General features: G+C 43.9%; 1 protein-coding gene across 2 annotated transcripts in view; it reads right to left on the reverse strand.

Annotated features, from left to right (window-relative positions):
- The window catches only part of DCC (DCC netrin 1 receptor), a 934,061-nt gene that overhangs the window by 635,331 nt on the left and 284,114 nt on the right, over positions 1 to 14,616 (reverse strand). The window lies entirely within an intron of this gene.

The following is a 14,616-nucleotide window of genomic DNA, read 5'->3' on the forward strand; positions in this document are numbered from 1 at the left end:
TATAAATAATAAATATTATTATTTTTTTCATAATGCCAACCACATACAATTTCAGAAAATGAATAACCTTGAGTTGCCCTCCAGCCATTGCTGCCCCTTTTAAGGCCACCACCCTACACAAACATAAACACACACACACACACAAAATATCCATAGAGCCCAATGAAGGTTCAAAGGTCAGAACACTCAAGCGTTCTTTTCTACTATGATCTGCATTACTCAGCCAAGTTTTCAGGAGATCAATAAGAACAGCAGGCTGACCATTATCACTCTATGATGTCGCCTCACGGCCAATAAAACTGGGTCTGTCTACCTGCCATACTCCACGGGTCAGGAACTTAATTAGAATTTAGTGGAGAGAAAGCATCTGCTTAGCTGCCGAGATTGTCATTTCCCCCATCCTCCTCCTAATGTTATTGTTTAGCAATGTCTCCTTGTGTCATTACTTGGCAATTCTTTCCCCTCGTTCTTCCAAAGATGGATTTGCATAATGGGCAACTATGTAACTTTGCTGCAGCTAGGGTTCTCTCTCCTTTGGGTGGTGGCAGGCTGGGGAGCGAAGACTTTCTGCACTTAAACTAATGGTCCATGTCATGTATCCACTTGCTACCATCAACCAACGTAGCAGTGCCAGAAGAATTTCAGGTTCGAAGCTTTGATCCACCACTTTAATTTATGAGGTAGTTAAGTAAATAAAGCCTTCTTTCTAACTTGAAGACGACTTTGGGGGTGTTGTATCTCATGGTTGAAGCTACCTTCTCGAATTCAGTGGTTTTGCAAAAATGTGATGAAGAACACTGGGATTTGCTGTGTTCTGCTGTGATGCTGGATCCCACAGAGAAAGTGGTGAAGCTGATCAGAGATCCTAAACCATGGATAGCTCACAGTGAGCAGTTCGTTCAGACAAAGGTTGGGAACAGACTGGGGCCTCCTCCTGGTTTAATCCTTGGTATTTTCAGATAGGGCTGAGAGAGACTCCTGCCTAAAATCCTGGAGAGCAGCTGCCAATCAGTGCACACAATACTGAGCTACAGTAGAAGGAACATAGGTCCGACCTGTATAAGGCAACTTCCTATAAGTGTATCAATAAACTTGAAAGCACATTCAACCACTGGAGACTGGTGGTAGCAGAGAAGAAAACTACACAATATTACATAGCAGAAGCAAACAGTTAGGGGTCCATTTGTGGAGTTTTTTTTTACATAATAGCTCTGAGATGAACTACCTCCCTGAGGGGTTAGAACTTAGAATTTCAGTAGCAGTGCTGCTAAGAGGTGAACAGCTCAACTTAAGTTGGGAGGGAAGAATGGTAGGTGGAAAATTGGGAGCACAGAAATTACTAGTTATGACACTGACCAAATCAGCATGGAACAAAGCTTCAGGGAAGTGGCAGCTTTGACCAGTGACGCAAAGAAAACAAAACCTGCGGGGTTCATTTCAAAAGCAAAGGAACTGTTTGCAATCCCTTCATAGTCAGTAATAAAAACCACATTGGGCTGGTGGTCCCTTTGTTGGCACCACACTGAAATGCTCAGTGCACTTTAATTTATGGGGGTAAAACAACCGCTGCCCCATAAAACAAGATCTGCAATAATCATTTGAGAGGCAAAGGAGGTACATGGGTTGATGGGGGAAAGGCAAAGGTTCATTTATATAACATGACCAGCTTCCTTTTTATGCTTTAGTTCTACAATTGAAACAAAGCAAAGTAATAGACCAGACATAGGCAAACTCGGTCCTCCAGATGTTTTGGGACTATAACTCCCATCATCCCTGACCACTGGTCCTGTTAGCTAGGAATGATGTGAGTTGTAGTCCCAACACATCTGGAGGGCTGAGTTTGCCTATGCCTGAAATAGACTGAAAGGTTCCTGCAGTGATGCATAGGAGGTTTAAAGCTGTATGCATTTATGGGATGTCTCAGGGAGTGGGGGACACACAAGCCATTTATACAAATAGGTGATGTGAATCCTTTGCTTGAGGAAAATGGGTCTTGTGAAGCAATACATGGATGTGTACCTATTAGCACATGCTGTATGCATTCTTAATCATTAAACCATCTTCAAACGGAAGCTGCTTGCCAGAATGAAAAGTGCAGGGGGGGGGGACAGCAGCCCTTTAGGACTCCAGGTGTCCAAACAACTAACTCATCAATCACAGCTCTGATTGTACTCATTGGCTAAAAACACTGAAAGGCAGGAACAGCCAGGCTGTCTTATTTCACAGAAATAACTTAGAAAGCTAAGGCTTGCCTGCACAGTTTGCTTCATAACTTTCAGGGTTGAAGTGTTATTTTTTTGTTTTTTAAAGCAAGCCTTTACAAAAGAGGGGAGGGCACAGACAGTCCTGCCCATGCATTGAAAGGAGGTGTGCTGGGAGTCAAAGACTTTGTGGTTAAGCTCCCCTGATGTCCCCCACCCATGGCTCTGTCAGGAGTTCAGCCTACACTCAAGTAGGACCCTGGCAGAGACACATGGCCAACTGGCATGTTCCCTCTCTCCTGGTCGATCATTCGGGAGCTTCATCAGCTTTCTTCAGCCCAAACATTACAGCGACTGATGCCAACCGCCACTGGCACACTTAGGGATCTGCAGAGTTTGTGCAGTTTGCATAACAGACCTCAGCAACTCAGCATTTTGGAGCACACATGGAGCACTGCAACATGGCTCCCTCTCTCTCTAGCATCAGACAGCAAAGAGAAAAAGAACAAAGGACCAAAGTTCCACTTCACGGAACACAGTAACACAAACATCCTGTCTCCGCCACTTCCCACTCTGTGGAGTCAAAACATATACCGTCATGTGATAGACAAAAATCCCATGACTGCAACCATGGAGCAGGAATTCTAACAGGCTTATCCATGGAAGATGGGTCCTTAGCCCAATCAGGATCCCTCTGGAGGAGTAGAACTCCTTCAGCTGTAGTTTGCAAGTGTGAGCATCAGGAAGAGGTTGGAAGAAGCCCATGCACCCATCCTAAATTATTCTCTCATCTCGGGGAGAAATTCTCAATTCACCCTTTGGGTGACCTGATATTATTTTAGCCACATAGATTAACTTTTCCAATGAAAAAAAAACAGGTTGAAAGTACTAAGCAGAATTAGACTGTCGTTTTCTCTACAGATATAGATGTGTGCATCACAGAAAGTACCAGGGAAGTCGTTCTGATTTAATAGGTACTATCTAAAGATTGAATTTCTCTTTTGTACCTCAGGAGGCAATGATCTCTAGAGCAGAATTAACCTCAGAGAGAGATAGTGAGAGAGATTAATGAAAAATAACAACTTAATATCCCCTGTAAAAACTCTTTCCAAAGCTCAAGTTCATTTAAGTACAAGCATCTTTCCCACAAATTCTACAGGTGGAAAGTTTCCATTTATTTACATTCATTCCAACTGCTTGCCAGCTCTCCTTGCCTTCCTACCCTGAAATTCTGAAATTTCTGTGTTTTGATTTTGGCTCCAAAGCCAAGTAAAGGTAAAGGTACCCCTGACCATTAGGTCCAGTCGTGGCCGACTCTGGGGTTGTGGCGCTCATCTCACTCTATGGGCCGAGGGAGCCGGCGTTTCTTCGCAGACAGCTTCCGGGTCATGTGGCCAGCATGACTAAGCCGCTTCTGGTGAACCAGAGCAGTGCACAGAAACGCCGTTTACCTCCCCGCCAGAGCGGTTCCTATTTAACTACTAGCACTTTGACATGCTTTCGAATTGCTAGGTTGGCAGGAGCAGGGACCGAGCAACGGGAGCTCACCCTGTCGTGGGGATTCGAAATACCGACCTTCTGATCAGCAAGTCCTAGGCTCTGTGGTTTAACCCACAGCACCACCAAGTAATGCTGTCTAAATTCCAAGGGCAAGCTTATTTTGTGGGCATCCAAAAGCAGTTAACTAAGAGATGTCAACTCAGCCATGACCCAATGGGTCTGTGCATCTGGCTTTTAATCAGAAGGCTGGTGGTTTGAGCCCCTACCCCACCCCAAGACTGGTGTGGGCAGGATTCCTGTATTGTGGGGGGCTGGACTAAATGAGCTTTGGGGTACCTTCCAACTCTACAATTCTATGGTACTATGCCAAGTGACCCTGTTGTTTTTAAAAGACATTGGGAGAACTTGGGAGAAAGGCAGGATATAAATACATTGGATAACAACAAACAAATAATAACAATCCAACTACAGATCAGGAGCCGATAAACAGTCCAAAAATAAACATAAGCAATCTCATTAAGGAATGAGATTAAGCATGTCTAAAAGCTTGAGCAAAAATCCAGGTTTGAAGCTGGTGCTCGCTTAAAAGGAAACAAAAAATGCATTTTTGCTGAGCAAAGACTGTATTGATCATGGATCTACTCATGGTGGGAAAAAAGAAGTTGTATACCCCCCACAAAAAAATAAAAATAAAAATGGATGGGGCAGAGAGTGGTGTGCCTTGTCATTTTGGTTAAAAAAAAAATCCTCAACGCATTGGATTGTTTTGCTACTAGAATATCCCAGGCTGGGCTGAACGCTGAAGAGTCACATTCTTCCTCTTGAGAAAGTAAAGAGGAATGACTAGTTTGCATATATAATATTGTCATTCCAGTTCTTTGAAAGTTCTGTCTAGTTGCATTGGGCGCAGATTTCATTTTCTCTACCAAAGCAGAAGAGCACTGACAGCACATAAGTCAAACGTCCTTATCTGCCTGCGCACAGCGCAAGCATATTTACATCTGCTGCCATCGCAAAACACCCGGATGCTGCTTCAACCATCTCAGCAACAAAGTATATCAGAACATCCTTGTCACACACAGCAGGATCTCACACACTACCGGCCCTTTGGTCTCCTGCTCCGTTTCAATCAAGGAGGCCTCATCCAAACATTCAGGAGCTTCTAATCGCAAAGGAAGAGGTCCCTCTTTAAAATGTCAACTATAATGTGGCTTGGGAGGGTGGGGGCAGGGGGCAGAACATGACAACCGCTCTGGGGGAAAAAATCCATGAAAAATGGCAAGGAAGCAGTTCTAAAGCCAACCGTAAAGCAACAACCGTAAGCAAATGTTTCATTTCTGCACATCTGTCTTTGGATTCTTCCAGATGACCAATTTAGTGAGCATTCATCCTGGCTTGCTTTTGCAAAGCCTACATGGAACTCTGACTATATCTGATCTTTATTGGAAATATGTTCTGATTTGTTTTTGTGGGGGCGAGTGGGAAGTTAAATGAAATTAAGCATTCATCTTGGCTTGCTTACATGGTGTCCATCCACCTTCCTGTTAATCATTGTGCATTCCAAACTTTCTATTGCATTTCCTCATCACTTTCCTACCAGCAGAAAGTCTATGTCTTAAAGCGAATCTCTTACACTAGGGCAACAGAATGCTTTAATCCACTTTAGTTGTGCATACAGTACCTAAATTTCCCAGTAAACACCTGAATCCCTGCCAGAAAACACTGGAACTGTTGGGGGCCACCCTTTGAGACAAGCATAGGGAAATGGTGAAGAAAGAGCGAGGTTTGATGGGAGTCTCATACCCTGAAGTGGAAAAATTGGCCTGCAATTTATCAATATTCACTAGAAATAATCTATCAAGTACCTGCCTACAGGAGCCAGGCACTGTATATAGATCTCTTAAGCTGACACTGCCCCTTTCCATAAGCTTATGGTTCTAGGGATGGATATATAAGGGATGTAGGCCAACAAAAACTGAAAAACAGGAGATGAGGTACTGAGCTCCTGTTGTTGTTTTTAACCATGAGCTGATCAGGGAGGGGGAGGGGGAATAAGGACTCTGGCTCAAGGCTTTAAACTCCCCCCTCCCCTCAATCACACACCTTACCCTAACCAGAGGCCTCTATTCCTGCGACTTGCAGCTGAAAGAGCAATGCACCATTACTTCAATTTTTTTTTAAAAAAATAGATGCCTTTGGCCCTGATTCAGATCAGGACTGCAGCAGGGCAAGGGCTAAAAGCCCCCTCCTTGATGCCATGTTCCCTGCTGCCCTCACGTGTCAGCGGGAGGAAGCTGTCCTGTTGCTGGTGTTTAAGCAAGATTCAACCGCCAGCAAGTCAGTTTCTGCTCATGGAATGGGGGCGCCATTTTGTTCGTCATCTCAGGCAGCAAAATGTCTTGGGCCCTCCCTGCTTCATTCCATTCCAATGGCTGACAGTGGCAGGAAATTGCCCAGCATAATGATTGTGTTGCTACCCACCTGGGCTACCTTATATATTTTTTTAAAATGTACTCCAGGTAAAGTAAAAAAGGAACAGCCTCATTTAAGCACAGCAGACAAGGAGCACTGCTTATTCCTCAGCCTCCAGGCCCACACTGACTTGCTCCACCCAACCCACACCCTTCAAGTACTTGCCTTAACCCGGGGGGGGGGGGGGGACTATATACACAATGATAGCAAGACATGGGGACATTTCAGAAGTGGAGACCAAGAATTCAACATAAGGGTGGCATTTTCAGCTACTGCTCGTCTTTTTGTATGACATTTCATCGCACCCTCTACTGTTTAAAACCCAGGATTCTCCACTCAGTTTTCCTCACAGCCACCAGAACTTTACATTGCTTCCTCATTTCAGTAAACAGTAGTTGGGAAATGATTTGCAAAGGAAGTATAATTGCACAAACCACAATTATGTACAAAATAATCTTGGACAGTGTGTTCTATCAGCCCCCCCCCCAAAAAAAATCCCACAAATATTTGCCCTACCAAACCTCAGCTCTTATTATGGTTCAATTGTCAGCAAATAAACCAGTTTAGGCCCTCACCACGGATGACATAAATTTTGAGGAAAGACATCAATTCAGCTGCAGACCACACAGTGTCCTGTGAGTGTTTCTATTTGATTCTTGCTTTATCTAGACACAGCAGGAAGTAGTTCTACAGAACTTCAGTATTTGCCAAGACATTAGGAAGGGATTTGGTATAGTGCTCATTATTGGCCTAACGTGGAATTGATGCCTTTTGAAAAATGTAAGGCGAGCTCAATTACTCCATGGTCCCATGAGGGGAAAACACTCACGAAATACTGCTCTTTTTAAAAAGAAAAGAAAGGAACGGAACAGTGCTCAGGAAGAGGCAATAATTCTTTCCTGAACTATTTGATGTAGATTTACCCAACAGATTAAGACCAAAGGAGCCCTGGTGATTCTTTCTCCAACACCGGTTGAGTAGATTGTCCCCAACCCACCAGCGCACTTTGAGTGGTTTTCCATCTCAGTTTTTGTTTTCAAAAATATCACTCATCACTTAGAGAGTTGGGCAGTTTTCTTCTGAAACTGGTTTCAGATTGATTTGAAAGGTTTAATGGGATTTACTGTCTACAACTCGGTGAGCCGCATTTATCAATACACAAATGTCACCGGGTTTTGCAGAAAGGAAAAAAAGGGAGATAGGAAGCACAGTAAATGACCAGTGTGTGTGATAATGAATCTTGAGGGTAACAGGGCCACATGAATCATTTCAGCTTTTGGTTTGTTTTCATGCTTGGAGAGGAACCCAGACTTCAGTGGTGTCCTTCCTCACTTAGGTGCCCTCTACAATGAAAGGTCCGTATAGTAAAAGCTATGGTTTTCCCAGTAGTGATGTATGGAAGTGAGAGCTGGACCATAAAGAAGGCTGATCGCTGAAGAATTGATGCTTTTGAATTATGGTGTTGGAGGAGACTCTTGAGAGTCCCATGGACTGCAAGAAGATCAAACCTCTCCATACTGAAGGAAATCAGCCCTGACTGCTCACTGGGAGGACAGATCCTGAAGCTGAGGCTCCAATACTTTGGTCACCTCATGAGAAGAGAAGACTCCCTGGAAAAGACCCTGATGTTGGGAAAGATGGAGGGCACAAGGAGAAGGGGACGATAGAGAACGAGATGGTTGGATAGTGTTCGCGAAGCTATCAGCATGAGTTTGGCCAAACTGCGGGAGGCAGTGGAAGACAGAAGTGCCTGGCGTGCTCTGGTCCATGGGGTCACAAAGAGTCGGACACGACTAAATGACTAAACAACAACAACACAAACATGTTTTAGACCACAAGCACCTTCATTCCTGACCCTTGGTTATGTTGGCCAGGAGTGCCAGGAGCTGGACTCCAGCAACGTCTGAAGAGTTTGAAGAATCAGTTTGAAGAAGGCTGCTGTAAACATATGATGGCCATTTACAGAGGACAGTCCTTTATGCGAAGGAGTCCTCTGTTTGAAAGGTTGTTTGGTCTAAGTCTCTTAAAAAAGAACCATAAGAATGGAGAGGGGGTCTTGAGCAGGACATAGGACCTGGACTGAGCATGCAGGTAACCTGTTCATGTCATTGTTCCCTGCTATGGTTAGAGGCAGCACCAGCCCAAGAAACGTGAGGGAAATATAGATCTACTTCGGGAAGAAGGGGGCAGAATCAAATCAACTTCACTCAATGGTTGGAGTGGGAATCAAAGGCCATTGAAGGGGGAAAGACCTCTGAATCATACTGTGTGGGTGCAGAGCCCAGGCTACCCCAGAGGGCAGACCCAACATTTCCTAATCATCATCATCATCATCATCATTATATCCCACCCTCCCCAGCCAAAGCCACGCTCAGAGAGGCTAACAACAGTAAAAATAGCACTGTTTACATAAAATCACAGTCAATTAATTGAAATACATTCTAAAATCAGTTCAGAATCAAATTAATGGTTCTATGAGGATTACAGAAGGAGAGAGGGGGTCAGACCGTGCCTTGGCCAAAGGCCTGGTGGAACAGCTCTGTCTTACAGGCCCTATGGAAAGATGTCAAGTCCCGCAGGGCCCTAGTCTCTTGTGACAGAGCGGGGCCACTGCCGAAAAAGCCCTGACTCTGGTTGAGGCCAGCCTAAGCTCCCTGTGGCCCGGGACCTCCAAGATGTTTTTGTTTGAAGAACGTAAGGTCCTCCGTGGGACATACCAGGAGAGACGGTCCCGTAGGTACGAGGTTCCTAGGCTTTAAAGGTTAGAAGGGGGGTGGGAACAGACCAGCAGCACTTCTTAGTTGCTGTAAAGGTGATGTAGGGGGACTGTTGCTGCAACAGTGGCAGTAGGCGGTGGGCCAGATGTGCTGCACCTGTGGATCCTACCGTCTAAAGCAGTCGCCTCATCTGGTCTCACGGATGGGCTGGCACTGATTAGAGGTATTGTTTCTCTGTTTAATTGTATCAATTATTTCTAAATGTAGATGGCGGGTGAAGAGGTAGTGACAGCAGATGCTGGAGACCTCCTGCATGGGTGCAAACTTCAACAGGCAGCTGAAGATGCTAATCCCGGTTGCCAACCTTGTTTCATTGTGTGACCCAGGAGCAGACTCTCCATCAACCTCAAATTGCAACCTGACTCCTTTCAAACACACACACACCAGAAGGAAAGGAAGGCAGAACTCCTGTACAGTGGTGCCTCGGGTTAAGTACTTAATTCGTTCCGGAGGTCCGTTCTTAACCTGAAACTGTTCTTAACCTGAAGCACCACTTTAGCTAATGGGGCCTCCTGCTGCCGCCACGTCGCTGGAGCCCAATTTCTGTTCTTATCCTGAAGCAAAGTTCTTAACCTGAAGCACTATTTCTGGGTTAGCGGAGTGTGTAACCTGAAGCGTATGTAACCTGAAGTGTATGTAACCCGAGGTACCACTGTACTTTTAAGCTGTACAAGAGAGGGAATTTTGGCAGGCGCGATTCAAAAATGGAAAACAGAATCTGAAATGGCAAATTCATCCATCCCTAGTGTACAGTTAGAAGAAGAGGAGGAGGAGTTTGGATTTGATATCCCGCCTTTCACTCCCTTTAAGGTGTCTCAAAGCGGCTAACATTCTCCTTTCCCTTTATCCCCCACAACAAACACTCTGTGAGGTGAGCGGGGCTGAGAGACTTCAAAGAAGTGTGACTGGCCCAAGGTCACCCAGCAGCTGCGTGTGGAGGAGCGGAGACACGAACTCAGTTCCCCAGATTACAAGACTACCGCTCTTAACCACTACACCACACTGGCTCTCAGTGGTTGGTTGGTTGGCAGAGATGCTATTGGTTTCCGCACACAATTATGGTCCCATGTCTGCTTGTGTGGAGAGCAACTGGCCTCTGTGAATCAGGCCTAAGCCAACAGCCCTGTAGCATACAACAAATAACACCTCTTCTGTAATTATCCAGATAAGTAGTCTTCATAATATTTCTGGACATTCAATTACTTCAATAACTGACAATTAATATTCCCCCATCTCACCTGGCATGGACTTTTTAATATTCATTCTTCCACCACCACCCCCTTTCCTTCTTGCCGATAACTTCAGTTGCCAGAGTCATTAATATGATAATACTCTGGTAATGAATTTGAAAAGATTCCACACAAATAGTACATGGACTAATACAATGACTAAGTGTGGGAGCGCTGTACATAATTCATTGTGTGAGTGTGTGTGCAACAAAAGGATCTACCCAAAGCACTTTGGAAAATGGCATATATTTGAAGAGGAGCTATCCAGCAATACACACACACAAACACATATTGCTAGGCCTAGATATGGTTGAAAAATACTGAACCATTTCTTCTACTTGGTACACTGCTAGGTCCATCCGTTCACTTAGATTTACCTTCTGAATGCTTTCCAGCATTGGTACATTTAAAGATATTTTAAAATAAAATAAAGGGGGAGATTGTATTGTAGATGTTTGTGTGCATTTCCCCCCAGGAAAACCTGACTTCTCTTAGAAGTACCAAACTAAAAGCAGATCAGAAGCAAGACTTTATGAAGTTTGCTCTTTCTGTGTTGATGAAAGCACCGAGAACAGCAAGGATTTGACACCAGAAATTTTAAATATTCACAAAAGGCATTGTTATAATTAAGAAAAGGAAGCTTTCCTTCATTATCCTCATCTGAACAGCTGTGACAATCAAAATCAATTCACTTCCAACGGCCGCTGTAAGGAATGAGAAATGCTATTTTTCAGAATGTTATTACTGTTGAGATCTCATTTAAAGCTCAAGGGGCCACTGTTGAGCAAATGTATCTTTAATTTTGCTGGACAACATGGGGAGAATTTTCTTCCCACTTGTTAGTGAGACACAAACCAATAACTGTGCTTGCAACAGGGCTTTAAAAACAACAACCCCGCTTTGATTTTTAAGTCGTGGTTCAGCAACTGAATTCTAGGTTTATATTGATTAAACTAGACTTGCCACCAGAACTAGTTAGAATGAGCCAGAAAGCAAAGAACTGCTTTTTTTTTTTTACCGAGTCCAGGAGTAAATAGAAGAAAACAAGGGCAAGTCTATGTACCTGTGGCTGAGGATAAGAAGAGAGTCTGGCCACTGTGTGGCAGACTTGGGGCTCAGCTACATTGACAAAGAAAAATCACTTTATATGCATTGTTTATGCATTCTAACACTGTGACACCAGATGGCGCTGTAGAGTTCTGTTTTTTGCTAACCTGATTTCTGATACAGTACAAAGTTTGCAATGTGCTTCTTTGATGTGTCTAGATCCAGCCATGCATCAGAAGCATGTTTGCTGCAGCTAATGAAGAAAGGAGGTAAGACACAGGTTGCACTGCAGGCCAAAGCTACAGATACATAACCTCCAAGTGTCCTGATTTTCCAGTGACAGTCCCGAAATTACAGAAGCCATCTTGGTTTCTGAAACCCGAAATGTTCCAGTTTTCCTTTTCTTCCCCTCCACATGTCAGAGAACAATTAAAAGTGGCAGAAAGATCAAACCCTACCCTCCTGTACTTTATGGAAACAAGAGCCTTTGCACATGCTCTCTCTCTCTCGCTCTCTCTCGCTCTTTCTCTCTCTCTGTGTGTAGGTGCAAAAATGGAGCCCTGTTTATGCTCAAGAGAGTCATTTAAGGATCTCCTTTGGAGTTTTCAAAAGGTTATATCTGACACTATCATCTCAGTATGTGATTATATGTGGATTCCAACACTAGTCAAATAATCAAATAATTACCGCAGATGAGCTTGGTTTAATTTTACCTGCATGGTTCTTATTTGTTCGGTTTAGGTCACTTTTTCTATGCCTGGGAAAGTTATTTATTACTTTGAGAAAGGCACAGTAAAGGACAACCAGTACATTTAGAACTGAGAAGAGAGAGAAAGAGACAGGTTGCAGTAAATGAGGGGATGGGAAGAGAAAAAGAAACCGTATATATTCTCTCTGTAGGCAAAGCTGATTGTTTTAGAGAAGTAGGTAAAATGAGAAAGATAACCACTATGGTGAGGAGAGAAAAATGTACTCAGGTGAAAAACCTGGATGAGTAATAGTGTAAATCAAAAAAGTAAGCAGAGAGTGCAAAATTGAAGCTTTTCTTTGGATAATTGGTCATCGTCAGAAACATTCTTTTGCCCGATAGCAGATTCCAAAAAAATTGTTATGGGGTTTAATCAGATCTGAAATTTCTGCAAATTGCAACCAAATGTTCTTATGCTGTTATTTATAGACCTCTGAATGTTTGCGTTCTGTGAACACAGTTTGCACCACTGGGGTTGCCAATTAACCAGAATGAAACCATCCTACTGTTCTGTACATATCACTGTGGTGGAATCAGTACATCAAGTTCTTCACCGCATGGAGTGAAAACATTATTGCCTGCTAATGTAAAGTTGCTGTTAAAGGCACAGCTGCAGCAGTTGGTTGAAAAGATCACAAACCCATGCAGCATTCTTTTCTATAGCAAGGCATTCCCAGAAGCAGCTCACTGAGTAGGGAGGAGTCACCATGCTAGCCTCCCAGCAGGTGGGTTGTTGTTGCTTACTGAGTGGGATGAGGGGAGGTCAGTGTGGTGCAAACACACTAACAGGAGCATCCGATTGGCTCTGCTGGTTCTTTTGCACTGCACTGAACTCCCTGCTTCCTTGTGCTTTCCCTCCCAATAAGCAACACCTGCTGGGAAGCTAGCTTGGTAGCTCTGTCCCACCCAATGAACCACTGTTCCCATTATTAAACTACAGCTGGGGGATGAGTTGAATCTATTTTCCCATTTGACAATGAAAAAAATGCCTTCCTTTATAGATTCTTGTGTGTGTGCATTCCTTGCAAAGATATAGACTATCTGCTTGCTTGCCTTCGCTGATTTGCCATCGTGGGGTCAAATGCAGATGTATCCAACTGCAATAAGTACAATAAAATTTCACTAGCTAAGTGGTAACAAAATTAAAAGACACAGCAGTAACGCAGCAGTAATGAAATTAAAAGATGCCTGCTTCTTGGGAGAAAAGCAATGACAAACCTAGACAGCATCTTAAAAAGTAGAGACATCACCTTGCCAACAAAGTTAAAGTATAGTTAAAGCCATGGTTTTCCCAGTAGTGATGTATGGAAGTGAAAGCTGGACCATAAAGAAGGCTGATCGCTGAAGAATTGATGCTTTTGAATTATGGTGCTGGAGGAGACTCTTGAGAGTCCCATGGACTGCAAGAAGATCAAACCTATCCATTCTTAAGGAAATCAGCCCTGAGTGCTCACTGGAAGGACAGATCGTGAAGCTGAGGCTCCAATACTTTGGCCACCTCATGAGAAGAGAAGACTCCCTGGGAAAGACCCTGATATTGTGAAAGAGTGAGACCACAAGGAGAAGGGGATGTCAGAGGATGAGATGGTTGGACAGTGTTCTTGAAGCTACCAGCATGAGTTTGGCCAAACTGTGGGAGGCAGTGGAAGACAGGAGTGCCTGGCATGCTCTGGTCCATAGGGTCACAAAGAGTCCGACCTGACTAAACGACTAAACAACAACAGCTAAGTAGTATTATGGACATCAACTGGGGATGAAAAAAGGGTGGTGAAGAAAAAGCAACCAATTATATTGATCAGAACAAAAGCAGGACATATCATGTATAGCCTAAGTTTTTCTTTTTGGTGTGGGGGCGGCAGACTTTTCGCCATACTGACATCATTATTATAAGAAGAGGCCAATGACCCATTTGGGCCAGCTTCCTGTTCTCACAATGGCTAACCAGATACCTGTGGGAAGCACTCAAGGACCCAATTCATTTCAACCCATTTCAAAAAGAAGAAATTCAACAAGGAGCTCCTACTCTCTCGAAAAGCTATACTGATGGTTATTCCTGTCTGACTTGGTCTGTCCTTTCAGCCCTAGTCTCTTTAAGAAGGCAAACAGCTGAAAGAAGAGATCAGTTTAATGAACGAGGGGAGAAAATGACTCACAGGCTCAGTGAAAGAAAGGGAACTATAGAGCCCTGTTATATAAAGTGGCAGGCCTGAAACTTCTCTAAGCTGACAGCGATATGACATTCTTGCAATCTAATGGCTATTTGACATGAGTTAAGTGAGTTATCTTGGCCCAGCACTTAGCTGACATTATACAATCCTGACCTGCAATAACAGGCTTTCTTGTTAGGAGTCCCGGTAGAGACATCAAGGGAATCAATAAGGGAGACAGGACTGTTTTCTCATCAAGACTGTAATCATCCTGGGTCCTAGAACAAGGATAGTCAATGTGGTGTCATCCACAGGTTGCCGATCTACAGCTCCCATTGGTCCAAGCCAGGAAATTGTGAGGGATGATGGGAATTGGAGTCCAACAAGACCGCATTGTCTACTACTGCCCTGCAGTTAGAATGCAAGCTTCATTGTCTTGAAGCCCTCTGGGTTTAAGGAATTGGGTACAGCCACTATTTGGGCCTGGAATGTCCA

Source organism: Podarcis melisellensis (genome assembly GCF_964234715.1).
Source record: "Podarcis melisellensis genome assembly, chromosome: 11".
In the NCBI taxonomy this organism is placed as follows: Eukaryota; Metazoa; Chordata; class Lepidosauria; order Squamata; family Lacertidae; genus Podarcis; species Podarcis melisellensis.